This window comes from Pan paniscus, chromosome 5 (assembly GCF_029289425.2).
Source record: "Pan paniscus chromosome 5, NHGRI_mPanPan1-v2.0_pri, whole genome shotgun sequence".
Taxonomy (NCBI): domain Eukaryota; kingdom Metazoa; phylum Chordata; class Mammalia; order Primates; family Hominidae; genus Pan; species Pan paniscus.
In genome coordinates this window covers 29,980,787-29,999,690 of record NC_073254.2, presented here as the reverse complement: position 1 = coordinate 29,999,690, position 18,904 = coordinate 29,980,787, and the positions used below count along the sequence as shown (strand labels likewise).

The following is an 18,904-nucleotide window of genomic DNA, read 5'->3' as shown; positions in this document are numbered from 1 at the left end:
TAGAATTTCAAAAGGCCTTCTGTATCTAGAGTTGTACACTCTCTCAAATATTACAGTATTGAAGAAACAAACAACATGATGGAAGATGCCCTTTGGTAACAACAGCCTGTACCTGACTTGGCCCATCTGTCAGTCAGAAAGCTGGTACCCCAAAGCGCAATGGAAAACAGCAAAAGGAGCAAGCACATGGTAAAAGGAGTGTGCAAAAACTGCTGTAAAAATTACGTCAAATCCAGACTAGCTTGAAATGAAGAGGGGGTGATCAGAAAACTAGTGGCAGGGAATGAATGGAAAACCTTACTCCCTTCAAGGTATATAAAAAGCATCCTCACATTAAAATACGTATCGATATAGAAAAAACATTTTTATAGAAACAGAATTATAAGGAAGCATTCTAAGATCTGACTTCTGCCAAAGTAACTCTAGGGCTCATGTTCCTATTGGTGACATAAGCCACTGTTCCATAGGAACCCCTGTGATTACAAGGTCAAATTTTATTCCATTATGCAGCACACTGACAATGCTTCTTTGGAGACATGATCTGTTAATGTATGATTTATTGTAATTAAGCAACACAGTTTAATGTCATCAAGAGGCTTTAATTAGAGAAGGCTGCTGTGTCTTCACGCTGTCAGATCAATTCCTGTTTGCACAACCGTACAGACTTATACATGCTATGGGAACACCTCTGCATGTACTGAGCAAGCCCTCCTTTGGGGTTATGGACTTCCGCACACTAAGATGTCATATTTTAAAGGTTTGCCCACTAAATATATTTTGTGTGTTCATCCAAACCAGTCTCGGGGCGGGGGGAGCACCCTTCTATTCTCCAGCCATCCTGATAGGTGGCTCCTTTGAAAAGATTACCTTTAGGTTTCCCTGGCCCCAAGACTCCCTGGTCATTTGTATGTTATGGCACCAACTTTGAATTTCATTCCTGATCATGCATAATGCTATTCTCTTTCACCCATGTATTTACTGAACCAATCTGGCACTCAAATAGCTAGAATATATGATGGTTAGATAAATAAGATGCAGAGTGTTCATACAATGTAATTTTTTTCAGCAATAATAAGGAATACATTCTGGAAATGGATAGTGGTGATGGTTGCACAACACCGCAAATGTTGTCAGTGCCACCGAATTGTACACATAAAAAATGGTTAAAATGATAAATTTGGTGTTATGTGTATTTAACCATCATTTTAAGAACTGAAAAAGGAGGAGATTAGAAATGAAGTACCGATTCACGGAACATGGAGAAACATAATACTAAGTGAAAGATGCCATACACGTATGGCCACATAGCATATGATTCCATTAATATGAAGTGGCCAAAATAGGAATATCCAGTGACAGAAAGGACATTAGTGGTCGCTAGGGCCTGGGAAGAAATAATAACTGCTGATCAGTACAAGATTTCCTTTTGGATTGATGAAAATAGTCCACAATTACATAGTAGTAATGGCTTGCCTAACTGTGAATATACTAAAAAACACCGAGTTGTATATACTTTAAAAGAGTAAATTTGCCGGGCACGGTGGCTCATGCCTGCAATCCCAGCACTTTGGGAGGCCGAGGCGGGTGGATCACGAGGTCAGGAGATCAAGACCATCCTGGCTAACACGGTGAAACCCCGTCTCTACTAAAAATACAAAAAATTAGCCGGGCCTGGTGGCGGGCGCCTGTAGTCCCAGCTACTCGGGAGGCTGAGGCAGGAGAATGGCGTGAACCCGGGAGGCGGAGCTTGCAGTTAGCAGAGATGGTGCCACTGCATTCCAGCCTGGGCGACTCCGTCCCAAAAAAAAAAAAAGAAAAGAAAAGAAAGGGTAAATTTTATGGTGTGAGGATTACATTTCTATAAAGCTGTTATTCTTTTAAAAATAACAGAAGAATACGGAAAGAACCTTAAGAAACAAGGAGTAGACAGACAACGAATGTATGTATTGAAAACTATTTTGGATTATTTCTTAGGACAAACCCACACACACAAAAAATTGTTCTCTTTCCAGCTCTGCAGGATCTAGACAAGTGAACTGTTCAGGTCTTGCAACAACTTAGAAGGCCTATCAGACTGGCAGGAGCTCAAGGGGGACAGCTGGACTTACACAAGTAGCGCCCACCACAGCTGCAAGCCAATTTCTTTTTCTAAACACTGTGGTCTCTTCTCCTGGAGCTGCTGTACAAGCTTTTGTCACTATAATAAATATTCCTTCAGAAATACAGGGAAGTTAGGAGTAATTTGGAACAGAGCTATTAAATATTGCTCCTTCTACATAATAAAGCTGTTTTGATACAATGCTGCTTTCAAATACCTGCCAGGTTAATGAAATGAAAATTAAGATTTGGTGTTAACACTGGGAGTCTTGGATGGTAACAGTATTACATGATATATTCTAATTCATTACTAAAAGAATTGTGTGGCATGTTTGAGCCCCAGTTAATATTCAGATATATCTAAAAATTAAACTCCGGAGGTAGCTTGCTAATTTGGTTTTTCTCACAGAACCATTTGACATGCCCTGTAAATATTAATAAATTATCAATAGTTGTTTCTGCATAAAATTCTCATTCTTTGTCGGAATTTTTTCCTAGCACATTCTAATCCCCCCACCCTTCCTTCCTCACTCTGACATATGGCGAAGAGCAACTGGTTTCGAGCTTGGCACTGCGACTATTTTCAAGCAGCCTTTCTGAGGGCCTCAGTTCCTGCATCAAGCATGCGGTTCTAATGGACTGGCTTAGCAGGTATGCTCCCAAATATCAAACAGAACAATACAGTCCGGAAGGAGGGACATTAAGTCTAGGATTTGTTTTTAACTTACGAATTAGAATTTTCTATTTAATATTTTCAGATACCTGTTTATTTTAAGAAACCACAGAAAGCGAAACTGCAGAAAGGGGGTCCCACCGTACTTTTTATGAGATGGAGTTTCACTCTTGTTGCCCAGGCTGGAGTGCAATGGCACAATCTCGGCTCACTGCAACCTCCACCTCCTGGGTTCAAGCGATTCTCCCGCCAACATACCCGGCTAATTTTTGTAGAGTCGGGGTTTCTCCATGTTGGTCAGACTGATCTCGAACTCCCGACCTCAGGTGATCAGCCTGCCTCAGCCTCCCAAAGTGCTGGGATTACAGACATGAGCCACTGCACCCGGCCCCCCACCGTACTATTAATTGAAGTCACAGCTTACATTAGGATTCACTTACTCTTTGTGTTCTACATTCTACAGGTTTTGACAAATGCAAAATGTCGTGAATTCCCCATTCAGTCTGGGGTATTTCTTAAAGTGTTGCTCAAAAAGACAGTTTCCAGTATTATACTTCTAAGGGCACTCTTTCTGTTTTCCTTCACCATTCCTGGCCTACAGGTTTGTTGTTGTTTTTTTTTTAATGTTTATTTGTTTTACTTTTTTTTTTTTTTTTTTGAGGCAGGATCTCTCTCTGCCACCCAGGCTGGAGTGCAGCGGTGCAATCATGACTCATTATAGCCTTGACCTCCTAGGCTCAAGCAATCCACCTACCTCAGACACCCAACTAGTTGGGGTTAGAGGTGTGTGCCACCATGCCCAGCTAATTTTTGTATTTTTTTGTAGAGACAGGATTTTGCCATATCACCCAGGCTAGTCTCCTGGGCTCAAGTGATCGAACTGCCTCGGCCTCCCAAAGTGCTAGGACTGCAGGTGTGAGCTATCACATCCAGCCTTTTTGCTTTATTAAATGAGTAGTTAATTCCTGGACTACTGCTCCTTTCACAAGACAATGAAGTCTAGTGAGATGTCCTTGTACTTAAGGACTATCTTAGGAAACAATTACTTAATTACAACACATAACACTCTTTCCCAGAACCTGAAAAAAGTCACCTTTTAAAAACAGACTACTTTGAAGTATTCTGTCTCCCCAAGACAGGAAAGTGAAGAATGGAAGAAGGACTTAAACTATATATTTTTTGAGAAAGCTTTTGATGTGACTTTCCCAGTATTAAACAATACCTCTTAGCAATGATTGCATCTTTTGGCTGATTCACCAATAATAATGACTGCGCAGAGAAGTTTCTGGCTACACTATTTCCATTACTCATTCTGTGAAGTGTTCAAAATGTTAAATGTTTTGACTGTTTTCCTAATTTACACTCTATGCTTTTAATATATTAGAACTGATTTTTGAAATACATTGTCCCTTTAATAAACACCAGGCACTAATCTAAGATTGCCAACCTAAGTCATATTTCTGCTGGAAGAAAAAATACACTGAAACAATTAACATTATTGGAAGAAAAAATGAAAAAAGAAGAGGGCAAAACCCACACACCATACTTCCTCCGGTAATGTGGTCGTGACCACTGTGTTGTATCAAACTCTGGCCACACAAGTGGATCAACTTAACCATTCCAATGCTGGCGCAGGATGTGGATTCGGTGGTATTAATGAGTGCGCGGGCTTATAATGTAACCTCACCAGACCAAATAACCTCCTGGCCACACAAGTAGAAAATAATTAAAACAAGCACGATTCCAATTTAGCTTTGTAACCAGATGGTGAATGAAAAAGCAGACAAAGACTCGTTTTGTGAATAACCTGGGGAACAGCCCCTATAGTTTCTTTTAAAGTTACAGCCTGACTTGTGAAATCAAAGAGGAAAGGAAAGAATACAAAGGTTCTCACCAGAATTCACTTCTAGAGCACATATATATCCTTTTCCTTAGGTCAGGGCCAGAGAACATCACAACTCATTCCTTAAATGAATGTCAAGTTTAATCACAGTAAAAACCCAGAAACCCAGTGAAAATTAAGCGGGGGCAAGAATCTGCTGAACATCTATTTCAATGTTGAGCTCTGAGCTGTATGTAAAGAAATATATGAGATATGTTTTTTAAATCATCAGGACTACAAAACAACATGAGTCGCTGCCCAGATTCTACAAAGATCGCTCCCAAAAAATAGACAATATTTGCAACCTAACAGAGACTCAGGCCTTCTTTTTCCTCCCCTCAAGAATAAGGGCATTTCATGGATGGGCAAAGGAAGAAAACATTTTAAAACCCAAAGATTCCTAACTTGGCACAAGAACTCTGTCAGCAGTCTAGAAATGGGAAGATAAAATCCGAATGGCTGGCTGACCTTCACAGACTAGACAGAGGGCATGCGGTTTAACCCGCTTATTAAAGATAAAAGCTGCATTCATGAAAGGGAGACATTAACTAATCTGTGCATCCTCCAATGGGGATAAGGACAGCAAAAGAGGCCATCATACAGTCCAGTACTCCTTGAGATTTACAGTGAGCTTGCCCTGAGTCAAACAGCAAAATTGTGAGCTAGTTTATTTCAGCACAATAACCTTCAAACTTTTCTGTTAGATCCCAGCAGGATGTCAGCTCTCCCTATAAACCCTACCCCTGCTTGCTGCTAGCAGCAGCTGACTTCCCCAGGCCCATCCCTCCCCAACTCACTCATTGCAGGATTAATCACAACCACAAAGCAGAAGAATCCCAGGCCAGAGTCCCAAGGGATAGTAAGATGATGACTAAGGAGGGAATTACAGGCTTGGGGTGATACCAAAATAATCCAAAAAAAAAAAAAAAACCATATTAAAGAGACATTTGTTCCTGCCTCATTCAATTTAAGCATCAACAAAGATTATTTCTTTGGGTTCCTAAATCCTGTTTCTGGCATACTTTGCTTCCTTGACACAATGGGTTTACAATAGGTGTACAGATGCTCATGTGGCCCCAAGGGAAAAAGAAGAACTAGAAAAAAAGCCCATTATTGAGATACTACATTTGAAGATCTCTCTGGCTTTTATTGCTGGTCACTGTTCATAGGCTTCTTGAACAAGGCAGGTGCCTCCATGCCCATCCCCACACAGGTGGGGCCTCAGCAGCTAGACATCTAAGGAAGGGCCCTTTGCACTCTACATACTTGACAGGTACCCTTCCTGCAGCAACAATAGCCCATGCCATATTAACATGTGCTGCACAGGTGTAAATGTAGTCATTGTGAATTTGAAACAGAGGAAGGTGTTTCTTGACCATCTGAATCTCTTACTTTGAGGCCACAGACACACATTATGACTGTATGGATGTTCTGAAGTCTGGAGTAAACGAGGCTGTGGTCCTGGCTTTAACACTTACTATATTACACTGGGCAACCTAGATAAACAATTGTATACGTCAAATTCTGCTTCTAGAACAACAGGAGTAAGCAGTCAATAAAATTTAGCAATGTTCTAAGCACCATACATCTAATCACTTAACCCTCCCAATGACACTAAATGATAATAAGTTTTTCTATTACCTTCGATTTTCAGCATTTCAAGTAACTACAGGTATAAGGTAGCACAGTAACTTGCAACCTGCAACAGCAACCTGCAGACACTGGTGTTATTAGGAATTGCAAGTAATACATGTAAAGCATATCATCCTGCCCAGTGCCTGGTATACAGCTGGTGCCCAGTAAATAGTAGCTTTACTATGTTTTGGACAATTTGGAGATCCTGTTCATAAGCTCTATCGCTACCTGAATTCCATACAGGTGACTTTGTGAGGGGTGATCTTTGCTTCTTCGGACCTCAGAACACTGTAAGGTAAGGGTATTTAGGAGCTGCAAGGCTGGAAAGCCCTTCCAGGAGTGTTGCAAGCCACTGACCCTTAAAATTCACCTCCTGGTTCCTTTCATGAACTCTCACACAGAGGAGAGTCTTCCATTGCACCAATATTTATTGAACAGCTACATGTCCTGGGCCTGTAGTAAATATTCACTGGCAATCCACTAAGAAGATGAATCAAAGGTGGCTAGGCTGGGGATGGTAGGGGTTCTCTGAAAACAAACAAGATACTGTATAACGTGTGTGGAGACAAATACAAACGAGGTGCACAACACAGCTACTCCAACATGGAAAATGCATCTAAGTGGGGGATGAAAAACGCTTCACAAAAGACATCACATTGAGTCTTGAAGGACGAGAATGTGAAAGTAAAGACAGCAGAGACCACGTTGCAGTCCAGTTCACAACCAAGCCCATTCATCTGCTTCTTGAATTTATTCTTTTTATAAAGACTTTCCTAGAACCAAATTTCTATAGTTCTGCCGTTTTACCCCAGAGATTGCTACGTGCCCTTCTTTCCAAGGCTTCCTGTGTCCTTTATGACCTCCCTCCCTCATTCTTAGTCCTCTCTACTCCTCCCCACAACCCACTGGCAGCATGCGGGGATGCACGCACATGCACATGCACACGCGCGCGCGCACACACACACACACACACACACACACTCTTCCAGAATGGAAGGGATGGCAGCTGAATGCAGTATCACTCACATTTATACCTGCCCTAGATGCCATCATCACATCTCCCCCTCGTGGCCTCACCAAGTAAGCTGAATGTTACACATATTGCAGAGTTACGCCCTGAGACTGATAAGGGACTATAATATGAAAATGTGCAGGGGTGGGGTGGAGGCGAGTCAAAAGGCACCTATGCAGCCAGCTATGATAGCACCACTGCACTCCAACCTGGGTGACAGGGCAAGCCCGTCTCTTAAAAAAGAAAACAAAAAAGGAACCTAGAAGTTACCATTTTTATTTGTCTATGTAAAAAACAAATTTTTAAAAAAGAAACAGCACCAACCCCAAAAAAGAAAAGGAGGAAGGAGGCTAACAGAGTAAGAGATAAAAGGGGAGAAAAAAGATCCCAAAGCAAAACCCATCAGCCGTGTTTCAGGTAGGGCCCAAATGTTGCTGCCAGATTAAATGACCCACCTTCACTCTCAAAAGCTGTGGCACTTGGAACAAGTGACCTCATTTCCTCAAGAACAACAAATTAAAGGGACAGAGAGATTAAAAACAAACATGTTTTATCAACCCAACCAGTATCAATGTATAGACCTTATTTGAAAACATGAGACTGACAGTGGGGGAAATCTGAACACTTGACTCATTATGTTATCATTATCGTGGGTATGTTTTCTCTAAATAGAATTCACAGCTTTTAAAAATTAATACTGTGCTGGACGTGGTGGCTGACGCCTATAATCCCAGAACTTTCGGAGGCCGAGGTGGACTGATCACTTTAGGCCAGTAGTTTGAGACCAGTAAGGCCAACATGGTGAAACCATGTCTCTGCTACAAATACAAAATTATCCGTGTGCAGTGGCACATACCTGTAGTCCCAGCTACCTGGGAGGCTGAGGCATGAGAACTGTCTGAGTCTGGGAGGTGGAGGTCGCAGTGAGCCAAGATCGAGCCACTGCACTCCAGCCTGGGTTACAGAGCCAGAATCTGTCTCCAAAGAAAATAAAAACATTAATACTGACAGGCCAGGCGTGGTGGCTCACTCCTGTAATCTCAGCACTTTGGAAGGCTAAGGCATGGGGCCAGGACTTCAAGGACAGCCTGAGCAACATAGTGAGACCCCATCTACAAAAAATAAAAATTAGCTGGGTATGGTGGTGCACACATGCGGTCCTAGCTAGTGAGAAGGCTGAGGCGAGAGGATTGCGTAAGCCCAGGTGTTTGAAGTCACAGTGAGCTATGATGGCACCACCACTGAACTCCACCCTGTCTCCACCTTCCACCCCCCAAAAAAATGTCTGAGATTTGCTTCACTTAGAGTAAACGTGTAAATGAAACAAAATTCACCATGGGTTGATACTTCTGCCATTAGGAGAGGCTGCATAGAAGTGTACTGCATATTTTCAGGACTCAAAAAAGCTACTGTTAACCTGGGTTTCATATGCACATTGATATTTACCATACTAGAAATTAAAACAAATTTCATATTAATTCATTTAGAAAATTATACAATCATTACATGTTAACAGAAATAAAATTTTTATGAAAATTGTATTTTACAAATTGAAAAAACTGTGAGAAAAGTGGCACTGCTTTCCACTTCTGCAAATGTCTTTAATATCTGGCTTAAAGGGAGTCAACACAGTTCTCATAACTCAATTCAATCTGATGCAATATCACATATCATGTAGTATCTGGAAAGCCCCACTGCACATTTGTGAGAAAATGAAGACAATAATGTCTCGGTTTTTACCATGGTACTACTTTTCGCCTTGGAAACTCCCAGGAAGGGACTATGATCTAGGGATCCCTAGATGACAGTTTGAGAACCGCTGTGATGGAGCAAAGTCTATGGCGGTAAATAAGAATTTCCTTGACTTAGCAAGATTTCTATGATCCTCTTTATTCTGGTGAAATCAAAGTCCCAAGTTGACAAAAAGAACATCATGTCACCCCTGAACACCCTCCTGCACACCACACCATCATGAAGAAAGGGTCTCTGTAGTATGGACTGGTCAAAGTGCCCTTAGACATTCCCACAGCTAAATTCAAGACAAGCTGTGAATGTTCAAGATGTACTTCTAGACCGCTGATCCCTAATAGGAAATCAATATGCTGGGTCTCTTGACAAGCAATTTTCTTTTAAATTAAATAGGGGGAAAAAGAAGAAGGATAGATTACAATATAACACGGAGAGTGAGGCTAAGCTGAAATTGTTTCAGTTGTGTGTGTGCACACACACAGGCAGCCACAAATACTGGGTCTCAATTCGAAAGTTCTTATTGCAAATAAAAGTCAAAATTAACAATAATACAATTCCCTCAGGTACAAGGTACAGATTATAAAAGTCTTTATAAAGAAAGAAAATGGGAAGAAAAACCATGTTTGAAGAGGAAGTAAAGGTGGTGACTAAATTAAGTTAAAAAAATCAAGTTTTGAAATTGTGGTATGGTCCTCATTAAAGAAAAAAAATGAAATTATAAACACATACGAATACACAGAAAAACTCTAAAAGCATCTCCTCCAGCAAGGGATTTAGGCAGGCTCGAGTGCAACTTATTACTTTATTCCTTTCAGGGCTGTTGAAATTCTTTGACAAAGGGCAGGGAATGCTTTCAGAGTTTAAAACAACAACAACAAAAGACATTCTTTTTTTTTTTTAAATAACAAAACCACCTCTGACCCATACTTTGCTCCAAACAAATATTAACTCAAAAAGCAGTTGGTGGGAGTGGTGGCTCACACTTGCAATCCCAGCACTGTGAGAGGCCAAGGCAGGAGGATCACACTTGAACTCAGGAGTTTGCAAAGTGCCTGGAAAATAAAGCAAGGCTACAAAACTACCAAAAAAAAAAAAAAAAAAAAAACACAAAAATTAGCCAGGCGTGGTGGTGCACGCCTGCAGTACCAGCTACTTGGGAGGCCAAGACAGGAGAATTGCTTGAACCCAGAAGGCGGAGGTGGAGATTGCAGTGAGCCTCCAGCCTGGTCAAAGACTGTCTAAGACTGTCTTAAAAAAAAGAAAAAGAAGAAGAAAAAGGAGGGGGGTCATAGTGCTCACTTTGGCAGCTCATATATTAAAACTGGAACATTACAGAGAAGATAACACGGCCCCCGTACAAAGATGACATGCAAATTCCTGAAGCTTTTCTTTTTAAAGTGATCACAAGCAATATGTGGGGGAAAAAAATTATAAAACTCCAAGAGGAAACACAAGAGATAATCCTTCCGATCTTAGGTTATACAAAGATTTCCTAGGACACAAAAAGGATGAATGATAATACCTTGGGCTTCATACAAATCAAAAAGGATTTTCTCTTTTTTTTTTTCCAGTTTTCTTTTTTTTTTCTTTTGAGACAGAGTCTAGCTCTGTCCCCCAGGCTGGAGTGCAGTGGCCCGATCTTGGCTCAATGCAAGCTCTGCCTCCCCGGTTCATGCCATTCTCCTGCCTCAGCCTGAGTAGTTGGGACTACAGGCACCTGCCACCACGCCTGGCTAATTTTTTGTATTTTTAGTAGAAACGGGGTTTCACCATGTTAGCCAGGATGGTCTCAATCTGCTGACCTCGTGATCCGCCTGCCTCAGCCTCCCAAAGTGCTGGGATTACAGGCGTGAGCCACCGTGCCCAGCCTTTTTTATTTTTGACAGAATCTTGCTCTGTCACCCAGGCTGGAGTACAGTGGTGCGATCAGCTCACTGCATCTTCTGCCTCCTGGGCTCAAGTGATTCTCACGTGGCCTCCAGAGTAGCTGGGATTACAGGCGCACACCACCACAGCCGGCTAATTTTTGTATTTTGAGTAGAGAGAGGATCTCACCATGTTGCGATCTGCCTGCCTCGGCCTCCCAAAGTGCAGGGATTACAGGTGTGAGCCACCACACCCAACAAAAGGAATTTTCTTTGAAAGGCAATGTTAAGAAATGTTACAGGTTGCCTTGTGTCCCCTAAAAAGTCTTATGCTTAAGTCCAAACCCCTAGTACCTCAGTATGTGACTGAATTTGAAGATTTGAAGTAAAAGGACAGCAGTAGGGTGGTCTCTGAGCAATAAAGTTCAAGACAAAAGACGACAAGTTTGCTGTCAAGGGAAAAGCACCAAAGAGAGAAGGCCAAGCCACATATCTATGAAGAGGGTAGGCCAAGAGGGCAGGATTTCCCGGTGCTGTAGCACACCCAGGCTGGGCTAGGGTGAGTCACACACACACACCTGGCTCATTCCTGTGATTGTAAGAAAGAAAAGGAAAGAACAAGACACAGCTAATCCTACACAGTTCAGATATGCTTAATGGATAGAGAAGGCAATCCGGGAGAAATGCATTTGGGAAACCAGGCTGTGCCTGCCTGCCTGGCAAGCAAAAGCCCACCACCCACACAGAGCTAAGAGGTTTCGTACCACAGAATGCAAAAGAAAAACAGCCAGAATGAATGTGTCAGGAAACCTACAACCAGAATGTTGTGAGGAAAAGTAACCTACAGTCCTGGTGTTTGCTACCTTAGCATTTGCTAGAATGAGCCTGCTGCTACAACCAAATTGCATACAGTCCAATCTCAAATGAACCAGATAATTCAGAACAGCTTGGAATTTTTCTCTCTGGTTTAAGAGTATGCTGTTATGTTTATATTATGGTTATGCCTAATATTCTGGAATTTGGAATTCAAGGGGAAAGTTTTATTTTGTTTGAAGACATAATTTGGAAGTGGTTTAGGAAATCAACTATCCCCTCTTCTCTATGCTGAAATCTCCCCTACTGCTACCCCCAGGGTTCACCAACTTCTCATACAAAACATCACCCCCAAAATGAGCTGTTGGCTCCCTAATTTGCTGTTTGGCTAAATGACTTAAAGAGAGAAGTTTTGGGTCAGCCAGTGGCTTAGTGCAAATATTCCCTGACTCCTGGCTAAAAATATGGCCCAGGTATTTGGGTTTAGACAAATCCCTGAAATCTAAGCATTTCTCATGTCATTAAAACTCATTAAATCCTTGCAGGGTAGGTAGATGCTACCAGTATCTCCCACTTTGAAGGAAAGGAATCAGAGAAGAATGTTACTTAAAAGCACACACCCAGCCAGTGTATTCCATGCTTCCTGTATACGGACAAAACACACTGGGTGATAAAACATTTCACAGGAACTTGCAAATCAATAATTGGTCCAGAGAGTGATGAATAGTGAATATGGCTTGCATAGCCAGGACTACAGGAGTGTGTCACCATGCCTGGCAAGTGCCCTCTAACCAAGTCTCAGAATCAGAAGCACAGAAGCCTGTGCACCTTTTCCTCACTCTTACTGCTCCTTGAAAAGTAACCTTCAACAAATGACCCTATGATTCTACATGCCTGTTTGGATATTTGAAATTACAATTATGTGTTTTTCATGCTACCAAACAGGAGCTATGCAGATTTCCCATTCTCCCATTAACCACTAGACACTAAATCTAATACTTCTTCCAGGCTGGGCGCGGTAGCTCATGCCTGTAATTACAGCACTTTGGGAGGCAGGCAAACAACGAAGTCAGGAGTTTGAGGCCAGCCTGGCCAAGATGGTGAAACCCCGTCTCTAGTAAAAATACAAAAAATTAGCTGGGCCTAGTGCTGGGCAGTGTAATCCCAGCTACCTGGGAGGCTAAGGCAGGAGAATTGCTTGAACCCGGAAGGCGAAGTTTGCAGTGAGCCGAGATCACACCGCTGCACTCCAACCTGGGCGACAAAGTGAGACTCCATCTCAAAAAAAAAAAAAAAAGAATTCTTCCAATTATAAAATTAGATTGCTATTCTAACTCACACTCTATTATTGAAGTCTCATATCTTCAAAGAAAGCATTTCTGTTGTTTGTTCTTGTTAACTTACTTAGCCACTGACCCAAAGAAGAGTCAAGCAATTGGCTTGTAAATATGAGGAGAAGCTGAAGGAAATCATGTTTTCTAATGACAAGTTATGAAGTAGATAAACCCCCTGACAGTCAGTCTTTGGTTCTGAATAGAGATCTTGATTTCACTGCCACCCACATTTAAGAAACAGAGCAGAAGTAATAAAAAGCTACAAACCATGTTTCAAGGCCCAATCAAAAAGGTTTACAAAATTGTTAAATATTTCCTGCTCAAACATAATTTGAATTGCAGGTTCCCATTAATGAAATATGTGCCGTAATTAATACTACATGTTAGTTCATTAGTTCATAATTAGCCTTAGTTACAGAGTGGACAACTAACAAACAACTATTAATAATTTCATGATTTTTCTTTGTGATGTAAAAAAATGACATTCCCTTCATTCCCTTTATCCCCACAAGAAGGTGAATGATTATACTGATTATACTGATATATAGTATATATATCATGGCACAGGGCCAGGTGTTTTGTAATTGATAACACTGAGTAATCAGACTGTTGAATTCTTGCACAGATCTAGTTATTTTCTTCCAAAAATTCTTTTAAGTTCCTGGCATTTTCAATCTGCTCACAACATACTAACTACTGCAAAATACTACTTGTAATAATGAAATCATTCATATGATACACTGCCTCCCATCCCCAAATTTGAATTCTAACATTTCATAAAACTCCCAAACAAGATGAGAAAACGTACCAGCATCACAAAATTACTACAAACTGCAAGTCATATTTCACATGCAAGTTTAACACACACACACACACACACACACACACACACACACACACAGAGAGAGAGAGAGAGAGAGAGAATGAATCATATTCTTGCATGGCCATGGCTGAAAATAATATAGATTGGTCTCTAATTTACATATATTGCATATGAAAATGAATTAGAGGCCATATGCTTAACTCCACAAATGAAATACAGTAATTATTTCCTATATTATCCTTTCTGAATAACATCTAATCTACCTACTAAAGAAGGATCCCTGATTAGATAAGAAGGAAACATTTGGGTCATTAGCTATACAGTTTCATCTTCTTTAAGAACTGCATTGTAATGAATACCAGATGAATTTAAAGTACAGTAGGTTTCAAAATAAACTACAAATCACATTTATGTATGGTTTTGATAATTAACAGTCATCATTTCACCTTCTACTTCAACCCCCTTAAATCCCCCAAAGCTACCAATCCACTCTAATTTGCATAAAGAACAATCACTGAGTTTCTTAAATATATTTTTCTATTCTCACACTTACATTCTACGAACTACCTAATTAAATGTAAAGTCTTCCTCTTTTCAACTGGTTATGATGGAAAAGAAACAGAGTTAACCTAACTTGAATTACCGGCTTATAACCAACGCCTTACCTGTGTCTTAACTGAATACTAAGTCACTGGAATTGTAGAGGACATTAACACTGTAATACATTTTCCATTCTCTTCACAAGCATCCACAACCACAGTCTCTTCTAGTCAGTTTTTGTTGGATACTGATCCACACAAGATCAGAAGCTAATCAGCTCACCATGGTAAATATTTGAAACATACTAATAAAACAATGGAAGAAACTGGCAAGATAAAAGTAACCAGGTTCTACTAATATAGCCTTGTCTACTTAAAATTACTTGTATTTACATAGATACACTCCCTAACAAGCGTATGGCTGAAATATCTCAGTGCTTAGCTCCAGTTCAAATAAGGAAAGAGTCAAGGGGCTGAACTTCTCTGAAATCAAAAGGTAAATGATGCAGTGAAGCCAGAAGCCTTGAGGACTGCATCAAATTTGCATAATTTGTTTAAGAAGTATCCACCACTATTTTAATTTACATAATCTGCAACCATTGATTAGGTAGTTTTTCATCATATAAAGTTAAAGGGCCATCCTCAGGTTAAACTTTTCCTGCTTCTCCCTCAAACACAGATCTCACTTCCTAATTGTGTTCCAGAAACTATGGACAGACCGGATGCAGTGGCTCACCTGCCATGAAGCAGGTGGATCACTTGAGGACAGGAGTTCAAGACCAGCCTGGCCAACATGGTGAAACCCTGTCTCTACTAAAAACACATACACAAAAAAATTGGCAGGGCACAGTTGCGCACACTTGTGCTCCCAGCTACTCAGGAGACTGAGGCACAAGAATCGCTTGAACACGGGAGGCAGAGGTTGCAATGAGCTGAGATCACACCACTGGACTCCATCCTGGGCAACTGGCTTGAGGGAAACTCTGTCTCCAAAAAAAAAGAAAAAAGACACAGAAATTCCATGTCACTCAGACACAAAATGGCTACTGCAGAACCACAGAGAGGAAAAAGTTACAAAAGATATGCTGACTGTCAGAGCAACTCTTTTAAAATTATTGTTCAAGGCAGCACAGCTTCTCATTGGTCCACCAACTTCAAACCTTGCCATGTTTCAAGACAGAATGAAAGATCTGTGCTCGTCTAATGAATCTCTTTGATAACTTATAGCATTCCAAGCATGTTATACACATATGAGAGACAGACAGACACTATCCTCTCTCCCTGCAAGAAAGTGAATAAGCCATAAAAGCTAGCCACCCTACTTACTTTCTCTGTAACTACAAAAGGCCCAATTTTATTTTTCATCTGCTACCCTAGAAAACTGATTGGACTGAATGTCTAGGCTGCTTCCTTATGTCCTTTTAATAAAGCCAGCCACAGTAAAGAAAACAGAAATTAGCGGGAAGTGCAGAGCTCTTTGCCACTGGGATTCACAGCAGCCTTTGGACAAGCCATTATGGCTGTCTGGCTCCAGCCCTCTTCCCAATAACCACCACCCCCTTTCTCGCCTACCCCACACCACCCTCCAAGATCAAAAGCAGCACTTACTGTTTATAACATCCTGAGCAATCCGGGAATCTCAAGAGGCTTTTGTTGCCTTTCCCACCCCTCATTGTTTCTGATCCAAAAAATGTTTTTTAATGAGACAAGCCAGTCCCGAAACAGTCACACCAGTGAATCCGGCCTGCCTCAAATGACAATCCTCTGAGATGCCTTGTAAGGAAAGGGGAGGGGGGTGCCTCCAGTGAATGTCAGAACAAGAGCATGTGGTTCCCAGCCTGCTCACTCCCAGCAACTGCACAGTTGTGAGGCTGCAAAGGCAGCTTTTCTCCAGGTGGTAGCAACCACCACCACCACCAAAGCATAAACAAAACAACAAAAACCTGGAAGTTCTTGCTGGACATGGAAACTATTCTAGGTACACGAAAACAAAGATCTGCCTGTTTCATGTAGACAACTATGTGCCTCATCCCCCTGCACCTCACTGCTGTCTCCCTGTCCTTCTCCAATTGCCTACATCTAACATGCTGGCTGGATCCACGTGTCCTCCAGCTGGGCCTTGGAGTTCAGCTTTCTCTTTGAAGTTTAAATACAAATGGAGAAGTCCTATTTGTTTAATCTTTTTTTTTTTGGAAACAGAGTTTTGCTCTTGTAACCCAGGCTGCAGTGCGGTGGCAGGATCTCAACTCACTGTAACCTCCGCCTCCAGGTTTCAAGTGATTCTCCTGCCTCAGCCTCCTCAGTAGCTGGGACTACAGGCATGCGCCACCATGCTTTAATCACTCTTATTCTCACAGCTGATATATTCACTAATCTGGAGCAAACTCAAAACCTAGCAACTTCAGTGAACCCAGGCAAACAGACTAGCCTCTACCTCACTGTCCATCCTCACCTCATCTGCTGGAACTTGCAGGCACTGCTGGCCAGCAACAAACACAGCAGAAGAGGGGACGCCTAAATACACCAGTTTTGTGGGAGCAGGTCTGGTATTAAAGAAACAAACCCTGGAGGGATCGGCTCTCCACACGCCAGCTGTGTGCAACGCCACCCAAGGGTGCATCCACCCTGAAGATGAAGGGTGTGGAGCTAAAACAAACACCCAAGCAGCCATGGCATTTTCTGAGATTCAAAATTCTCAACAAGAGAAACTCCAACTAAAACCCAAAAAAGATACTTCAGAACCAGCACCTCCGAGACGCAAGAGGGTACCTTCTGGCAGTGGACTATGGACCCATCAGTTACACGGCAAGCATTCAGGTACCTTTGGGGAAAACTCACCTTTACGGATGAAGTTCAACCTCACTTTCAGTTCAAGAGGCAAGACTCCAGGTCTACTGAAGTAAAAGGTAAAAATTTCCTAGGGAGTTTTGGGGGAAATTACTCTTACCACAATGTCGGTTGAACACCCCAGATTTCAAACAAAACTGTATTTCTACCTGCAAACCTATGCATCACCTTTAAATGACTCTCAGTTACACAAAACCATAACCATAACCACCTCGGGAAATCAAACTATTATCCTAAATGAGACTTGCATTTTCCTGCAAAACAGAAAAAACTGACATGTTAATATTGTCTGCTGTGTTTCAGATCGATTATTTTTCAACTGGTCCTCAGAGCTATTTCTTACCCCTTTCTCAAGGGGATTTCACAGAGGGACAGGAAGAAATTATTTCTGATGAAAAAAAATTCTACTGCTAAATAGATAAAATCAAATTAAGTACATGCAACAAAGTACCATTTCTAATTATAAATAACTGATGGGACAAGAAGCACAAAATCACAACCCATTATACTCAAGACTGTCTACAAGAGATTCATTCTAGACCAAAAGTACACTCATTGAAACCCCACAGCATCTCTATAACAAAGGTACTATTATCCCCATTTTACACAAGCAACTTGAAGCACAGGCTGGCTAAATGACTTGCCCAAGGTCATTCCACAGAGAGGGCTGAGATTCAAACCCAGGGTGTCTGGCTGTAGCCATCCTATTAACCAAATCGTACTGCTTTCAAAGCTGTGTTAAAAACAATAACTGTGGGCCAGGTGCACTGGCTCTTGCCTGTAATCCCAGCACTTCAGGAGGCCAAGACAGGAGGATCATCTGAGGTCAGGGGTTCAAGACCAGCCTGGCCAACATGGTGAAACCCCGTCTCTACTAAAAATATAAAAATTAGCTGGGCATGGTGGTGGGCGCCTGTAATCCCAGCAATCTGGGAGGCGGAGGTTGCAGTGAGCTGAGATCACACCAATGCACTCCTGCCTGGGTGACAGAGCGAGACTCCATCTCAAAAAAAATAGCAAGAACAGTCCAAAATTTCTTTACTTCTAACCAGCACAAGCATAAGGACTACTGTCCTCAGCAACAAACCTCACAATGATTAAAGACATAATCTTCATTATGAAACACTCCTAACTGGCCACCTCTGTAGGGTAGCAACTAAATCTGAGAAAGAAGCATAGAATCTGGCCAGGTATGGTGGCTCATGTCTGTAATCCCAACACTTTGGGTGGCCGAGATGGGCAGACCACTTGAGTTCAGGAGTTCATAAAAACCTGTCTCTACTAAAAATACATGTGCCTGTAGTCCCAGCTACTAGGGAGGCTGAGGCAGGAGAATCGCTTGAACCCGGAAGGCAGACGGAGGTTGCAGTGAGCAGAGATCGTGCCACTGCACTCCAGCCTTGGCAAGAGTGAGACTCCATGTCAAAAAAAACCCATAGAATCTGTATTTCACACATGTTTTCAAGCCAGCAGACCCCACTTCAGTGGTACTTTTCGTATTAGTTGAGAAAATACTGAAGATAACATTCATGGGATGAAAAAAAAAAAGGAAGCAGGACTCGTGTAAACTGTGTTCTTTCTAATCTTGCTTCCAGCTTATGCCCTCAGTCACTTTAAATCAATCTGAAGACAAAG

General features: G+C 41.6%; 1 protein-coding gene and 1 non-coding gene across 4 annotated transcripts in view; one reads left to right on the top strand and one right to left on the bottom strand.

The window, feature by feature from the left end:
• JARID2 (jumonji and AT-rich interaction domain containing 2) overlaps window positions 1–18,904 on the bottom strand; it is a 277,296-nt gene that overhangs the window by 187,393 nt on the left and 70,999 nt on the right. The gene's annotated exons all lie outside the window — the stretch shown is intronic.
• LOC112440209 (U6 spliceosomal RNA) lies at window positions 10,340–10,445 on the top strand. Its single transcript, XR_003028392.1, has one exon. It is a non-coding gene; the product is annotated as a U6 spliceosomal RNA (small nuclear RNA).